Source organism: Liolophura sinensis, chromosome 1, assembly GCF_032854445.1.
Source record: "Liolophura sinensis isolate JHLJ2023 chromosome 1, CUHK_Ljap_v2, whole genome shotgun sequence".
Taxonomy (NCBI): domain Eukaryota; kingdom Metazoa; phylum Mollusca; class Polyplacophora; order Chitonida; family Chitonidae; genus Liolophura; species Liolophura sinensis.
In genome coordinates this window covers 8,700,958-8,708,717 of record NC_088295.1, presented here as the reverse complement: position 1 = coordinate 8,708,717, position 7,760 = coordinate 8,700,958, and positions in this window count along the sequence as shown.

Here is a 7,760-nt window from a genome sequence, read left to right as displayed (position 1 = left end):
AAATCGATCCAGATTTCAACCCAACTTATACCTACGTGCTTACCTTCGAAATATAACGTAATGGTCTCCAAAAGAAAGAAGAAATCCTCAAGCGCCTCGACGCACGAAAGAAGTGCAAGGCATCCAAGGCAAGAGGAACATTCCTTAATTACTTGGTCCGTTTAGACATGTACTTCATCTGCTATCCACCCAGTGAACGCCCTTCATCTTCTTTCGTCGTTTTGTTATATTTGTAAACGCAATCTTGATAGAGACCCTGGTTCTATTTTCTCCCCGACTTGGCGGATAGTACTGAGGAATGTCACCTCGAATAAAAGAATGGGTTAGCACGTTTTGAACAAGAAGCAATTGAAAGATTCGAGTTCATTAGTCATCCTATACATCCGCGGAAATTAGGACTTCCAGATTTAATCGTTCTGCACATCTTCGTGTAACGACTCATTGTCGTGAAGCTGGGTAAGGATATATCTGCTACAAAGAGTAAGAAAGAACAGCTAAACAAAACAACTTCGTCCTAAGATCAGGAATTGAGACCAAATAATAGTAAGAGATTTTAGAACCGAGTCATCTTACGCCCTTTTACCGCAAGGTCAATGTTGTTAAATGCCGAACAGGGATAACGCAATCCCCGCAGGCTGATACACGAAATCAACTGTGGAACATAAACAGCATCGCTCTGTGATTCTACAATTTACGGTAGTCTACTAGTATCATAATATTTTCCCCTAAGGTATATTTTCCTTACAGAGACGATAATTATGTCTGCTTTATAAAGGAAGAGATGATCTTAGATGAACGGATTGCTGTTTAGAGTCATTCGAAAAGAGCTTGATATCGAGAATTTTTTGTCGTTTGAAAATCTACCATACACTTCATGATTTATAGGTGATAGATTTTCCGTGGCTTGTTTCCTAGATAGAGGTAATCGGTAAAAGGGGTTCACTAAACGGCCCTACAGTAGATATACAGTAATCTTTGCTGCAAAATGGGAAGCTCCTGAGCTGATGCAATGCGTCAAAGTTGCACTGACTGGAACTTGTCGCGACCATTGGGAAAAATTTGATATCGTTCATTATAGAGGTTACGAAAACAATCCGTGTTAACAAGATTTCAAGATTACTGGAACGAAAAAAAAAAAGCTTTTGTCAGCATTGGACAAAATGTAATAACACTATAGGTAACATATAGGTAATATTACAGATTTTACCGATGTTAAATTTGAATATCTGGTTGCACGATCCAGTTAGGTGTACTGTTTCATCAGAACGCAAAGTGTTAATAAGAAAATATTAAAATCCATAGTCTGGTGCGATTTGGCCGAAACATGTTACTGAAATGGAGGGGAAAAAATTCATAATCAACCATCATTTGAAAAACCCACTTCTTTGCCATCAGTTCCTAACCGTCGGTAATATTTTGCAGCATTACGGAATTTAACACAGGGTCAGCCTATATACGATCGACAACGAATGTACATTAGGGCCTTGTTGGAAATGTTGCAGAAATAGTCAAGGCTGATGTTATGTAAACGTAACCCAGTTGAATCAAACATCGGATGGTTTGCATTGAACACGGAAATCAAGAGAATTCCATTTCTCATTCGATTCTTCTCTAAATAAAGAAGTAAACCATGAGGCGTGAATCGTAAAAGTAAGTAAATTTAATTACACCGGTAAATTTACTTTTGCCGTGAACCCAGGTAAAAAACGAGAGCCTTTTTGCTCCAGCTGTCTATTTAACATAGATTTTAAATAAACATAGGTTGTCTTGATATGCCCTCTTTCATTAAGCACTTTGATCCTAGCGACTGCGCCTTGACACAGCCTACACTCCTCATGCACGTGTCGTCGTTTGGTGGTAGCTTATATTTACTTACCGTCTCCGTGGGTGTGAGGTGTAATCTACCGCCCCCGGGGAACATTCTAGGTCTTGACGTCACCACATATAGGATCCATCTGCATTAGTCCTACAGAACCTGGTTATATTACTGAAAAGAATCGGAGGTGTAACTAAGACGGACAAAACTTTCTAACGCACTGACTCCCACCTAACCTCCCCTGATCGAGAGCTCACGACAATTTGAGAACAGTTTGTTAGAACAGTGCGGCAAACCAATAGGGACACTTATCTTCCTATATTTTCTTTATTTTCCTCAATGCGGCCAGGACTCACGTAGTGGAGGCGGTCTTAATATTTGTATCTGTCAATACAGATACCACCATTCGCTAGGCATGTTGACACAGTTAAAATCAACAACAAATCTTATCTGCCTTGTGTATGACTCCTGAACAAGAACCTGATGAAAGCTCTTTTTAAACTCAGGAGAAAATTTATTCTTCTGTTTGGGAGATTCTTTTGACCTGAAAAAGAGAGTAACAATTTTCATTTCATTGATATGTATATCTATGTGAAAACTTAAATTTATTTATTTGGCTCGCAATTAATGAAGTCGGTTGGTTCTTCCATTCAGACGACAGCGAGTCACCTAAACATTCCGTCAACCAATCAGTCAAGTCAACTGGACGGCTGAAGAGAGAAACATTCAGTCTACCAACCAGTGAGACAATCACTATATCGTCCCATCACCCCAGCCAATCACTCTCCCTACCTTTCAGCTTGATAGGTAGCAAAACTGATGAAACAAACACCTTGTTTATCAACCATAAAGCAGCAAGTTCATTGCTCAGTAATCCCATCATCTCAAGTCATGTCAAGGCGAGCGTCCTGTGGTACCTTTTTAGCGTGATGATCCTACACAACGGCGATTTGTCATTGGTCAATTTTAAAATCGCCATAATCGTCATTTGAATGTCAAGCTTAATCCGTCTTAGTTTCCTACTGTATATACTTTCTTGGCTTTTGTGTTGAAAGTTGTTTTGGAAATTGACTGTGCGATTATTGATCTGGAACGTCCTTTTTGGTTGACGACTGGTGTACGGATATATATGGGACATCACTAGACCATATCCTGCTTGTTGACAGAACTTGTCGCTTTCTAATATTTTATGACCTTAAGAAAAGTTTTGAGTATCAGTGAGAGACATCTGCTTCCTATGCCGATTGTGCATCGCACTGTACTGAGAAAGCTCCATCTGGGCTATATGTGAAGCATGAAAAAGACGCGCTACTGTGAAGACTATCTATAAGTCCTTATCAAGCAGCCATGTTTTATCCACTCGGTATCAAACTCGGCTAGCTGAATGAGAAAGAAGAAAACCCTGTTTAACTTCAGTTTTGGTATTATGCTAGAGTCTAATAGAAATAGCTGTTAATAACTGTTTCATTTCGCCAGTACATACGACAAAATGCACCATGGCTCCGACATTCGCAAGGGAAATAACCGATATCCCTGTTTATTCCACAGACACCACTTAATGGAGTTATCCCAGCTCATAATTCCGCTCCCTGATACATCACTGTTTGTTCGGCATTAAACCACACTTTCTGTTTTGCGTCCGTCACATCATGATGTCTCTTTGTGACAGTTAATACATACATATGCTACAACTGTTTCCTTTCATGTGGCCTTTATGACAAGAGGTATCTAAGCACTGCCTAATCATATTTAGGCCCTACATATTTGGATAGATATAGGCTATATCGAATGGCCTTGTACATAGCTCCCCTTAAGGAGTAGGCCTACATTATGGTACCATCAGAAGTATAAAACTTGCTTGAAGCGCTATGAAAGTTATAATGCCATAAAAGAGATGATTGCTTAGTAATAACCTTCCAAAAATGCGCTCTCGATCAAAAACACCAAATTTTCGTTAAAACCAGGCAATGTGTTTTTAATTTACAGTATAAAGATCAACTGATTGGTGCATAACTGCGTGATCAAGAATTTTTCAGAAAGTTACATTTGTAGTGCAGTGATTTTCATAACTCTACAGTGTCTAATGCAAAAAAAAAGACATTTCATTGTGACTCGATACGGCTACAGTTTTTCGATTTTATGACCTATACATCGCTTCAGTGCATGTTCAGAGCTTTATACGCGGTATGCTTGACATATAACAGGGAAAACCCCAATAAAACAGATCTGAAAATAGATGTAGCCTTACGAGTGTGTCAGTAGCTGTCACTCACAGATATAGTTAATTTCCCTATTCGAGGTCCACAGTTTCTTGCATTTGGGGCCGATTCCCCGCCTTACCATACCAGGTCCTTTTCCGAATGTCAACAGCGTCTGGCAGCACAGGGTAAACGTGCCATGTTTGGTCTCAAAACAAATTTCGGCTTTGCATTTTAATTGTTCAACAAAACTGGAATTATCCGGTACATATACTGGAGCTACTGTAAATTTTTGTTGTGAAGTGTGGGGGGAGTATTGCGGCAAGATATATAAAAGTGGTACATTTCAATTTTTGTAAATGGGTACTTGGAGTTAATAATAAATCGCCTAATATTATGGTACACTTTGAGCTTGATTGAAACCCGCTTATATTAACAAGAAAGCTTATGATTATGAAGTACTGGATAAAGTTATTAGACTATAAAAATTGCATTTCACAAAACCTGTATGAGGATATGTACTCTTCAGGCAATGAATCTCGTAATAAGTGTTACTGGCTTAATAACATTAAGCATGATTTATTTAAATATGGATTGAATGACTACTGGGACAACCAATTTGTCGCAAATGTGCCACATTTTTTTAGAACTGTACCGGGTATTCGGATAGATCAGTTTATACAAGAATCAAGTTCTTAAATGGAAGACATGTCAAAATGTTGTCTTTATCGACGCTTGGTTGATAGTTCCCACCCCCCACCCCCCCTGCCAGTTTTATCTAACTGTCCTTAGTAAATATTTAAAATATATATCAACATTTCGTATTTTCGTATAGACTTGCCATACAAGAGGGTAGGTATTTCCATGTAACTCGTGCTCAGCGTTTATGTGAAGGGTGCGAGCTTCATGTCATCCTAGATGAATTTCACTTTATATTTATTTGTCCAGCATATATGAACCTTAGAAAATATTTATCAAGCCATATTACTGGTGGACACCATCCGTCTTTAAGACAGCACAACTTTTATTCAGTAACAATGTATCCGTATTTTTGAAATTGGAGAAATATTTATTTGCTCAAAAAAAAACTGTTAACTCCTCTAACACCTGATCCGCATATTATCTCATTCATGTGGTGTTTTTGTCAAAGTCATACAACTGCCTTTCTGCCTTTGTATTAATACAGCTGTTATCCAATACGCTGTATGCATACGGAAAAATAGACAAATAAAGAAATAAACATGTTTTGGTTAGATCTTATGTGTCATGTGACTATTTATGTCAACACCACAAGTTACTACTACAAAACGACCGGATCAAGCCTTCACTTCTAAGTTTCTTAAGTTTTACAGTGAGTATAAATCGCTTGCAAATAAATATGAACACAATGTCCAGAACCTTTGGGGCTTTGTTTATAACTGCGTCTAATTCCGTATCATTTGGAATAAAACCACCACGTTGCTCATATGAACAGTAGCATTTAAAGCACAACTGACGTATATAATTTTGAAGAAGATTTCATTAAAAACAGCTGACTCTTTCTCCATGCTAATCACCGTGCCATGCCGTGCAGTTTACCGTACTTTGTTGGCCTATTCTTTCTTCGTTCTGTAGTGGTTTGTGTGTTTTTCTGAGCAACATTCCAGAAAGCACCAAGATTATAGCTTTCAAATTCTTAGGCATCACTCAACTTTGGAATTGAATCTACGTCCCCTGCTTAAGAAACGGGCCATATGGGCCTAAATACAAGAAAACGTGCAACATGGAGAGTAATGAACACAACAGCCACGACAGGGTGATATCGGCCACTCATAACCAGTGAAATTCGGCATCTTTTTGCCAATTTAGGTTTTATTTCAACTGTTTATGTAATTCTTAAAATATATAGCAACTTATAGGTACCTAGTAACATGGCGTCAGGAGAATCAGGTAAAAATGCAGTAATATTTACCGTTGCAATTTATTAAACGTCTCAAAATGCTGTGAGTTCACAAACAATCACATGAAAACAATACAAAGACACCAAAGCAGCGACGGCAATATGACATAGCTGGCAAATGGTCACACGAATCCGGTGAAAGCATGGTCTCTTCAAATAAACACCTAGCACCTAAATTAAGGTTGCGGTTTTGCTAGATGTATATTGCCTAAAATAGGCCTACGTTGCCACTTTCACTAAACTTTGAGCATATTAATCACCGCTTATGTAACCACGTATCAGGTATCACATTATCACAATATAGGGATTCGTGGTTTCCCCTAGTTCATAAGCTACTAGTTCACAAAACTGTGAAAATTTTCAAACGTCCTCATTTTGAGCTATTACTCTATATCATACTCTATATACATGTACTTTCTTATTTCCGAAACAACGTTCAACACAAACACAGTTCATTGGTGTTGAACGTTGTTTTGGAAATTGGTCGTGACAGGATGGCGTAAGATGGCCTGTTTCGATTCCTAGAATCCCAGTCTCTCCAAGGAACGAAGAAAGCATATGCAAAAATTAGGCCGTATAAAGAGAGCCAGTGAACAGTTTTCGGAGATACCGAAAAGACGTGATGAATGTTTATGGGTGTGAATTCAGTCATACAAACAGTTCAGTATACTAAGTTAATCAAGTACATTTTTCTCATTTGTACCGTGATTGTAGCTGTACATGTTCACGTATCTCCTATTGACTGAGATGCATACCCGACCCGCAGTCAAGTAAACTGCCACTGTGTATATGGCTTCAGTTTGCGCTTTATGCCATGCCTCACACGGGGTGTAAGGTGCCGTGTACAGTGGCAGTTGTACCCTGCATGCAGTCTACTCTACCAATACAAGGCATTCTATACTTGATTAAAATTGTCCTGAGATCGCCTCTCAATCTAGGCAGCGAACCAGACATTCATTTACCTGTGATCGTCGCGGGTCAATACTCGCAAGGTCAAAAAGGAAACGAATAACACAATCCCTCAAAGAACTGATGGAGTGTACTAAGTAAGAAATTAAGACGGATTCATGCAAAGAGAAACAGTCAGCAATTTTCAGTGATGCAAGCCTAATTCTGCTTACGCCATGGTTCTAAGTGTCGTGTGTTTTGCCACTATATAAGAATTTAAATGAACAGTTAGAGTTAAACCCTAACTGAGGTAAAGTGGCAAGAGGCCGGCTTTTACCGCGGTTACGTGTGACTGCTTGTCAACTTGAGTCGTTAATCAAAATATATATCTAATTATATTATATGGTATTATCATTCAAAGACTGCATGAATGTCTTCAAGGTGCTTCGCATTGACTGCGGGTTTGCTCTGTGTGCCTCTTTGGGTGATGCCATAGTGGACTGAGGAAGTAATCACTGGGAACCTTGCTTACGTTAAGAGATATAGAACACCTTATGAAAATCCCATACAATAAGGAAGAAGCAAAGTAAATCGGAACAAATGCTTTGGTTTAAGCCATAACCCCAACTCTCACGACATAGTTCACGTCCCTGCGTAAATCAAATTGTATGAACCTTTTATGTGAAAGTTTTAATTTGTAAAATTCTTTCGCACCTTGCCTAAGCCTTTGAATGTGCGTGGAAAATGAAGTTTAATATATATCCCATGCACACATATAGGCCTACATTCACCTAAATAGCAAGAGTATTTTGGAGAAAAAAGGTCTCAAGTGAGGGTGGTTTCTCTCCTCACACCCGATCATCACATTATATATACTGTATACTCGAGGCGTATAGTGCAGGCTGCAGCGCCTCAAAGC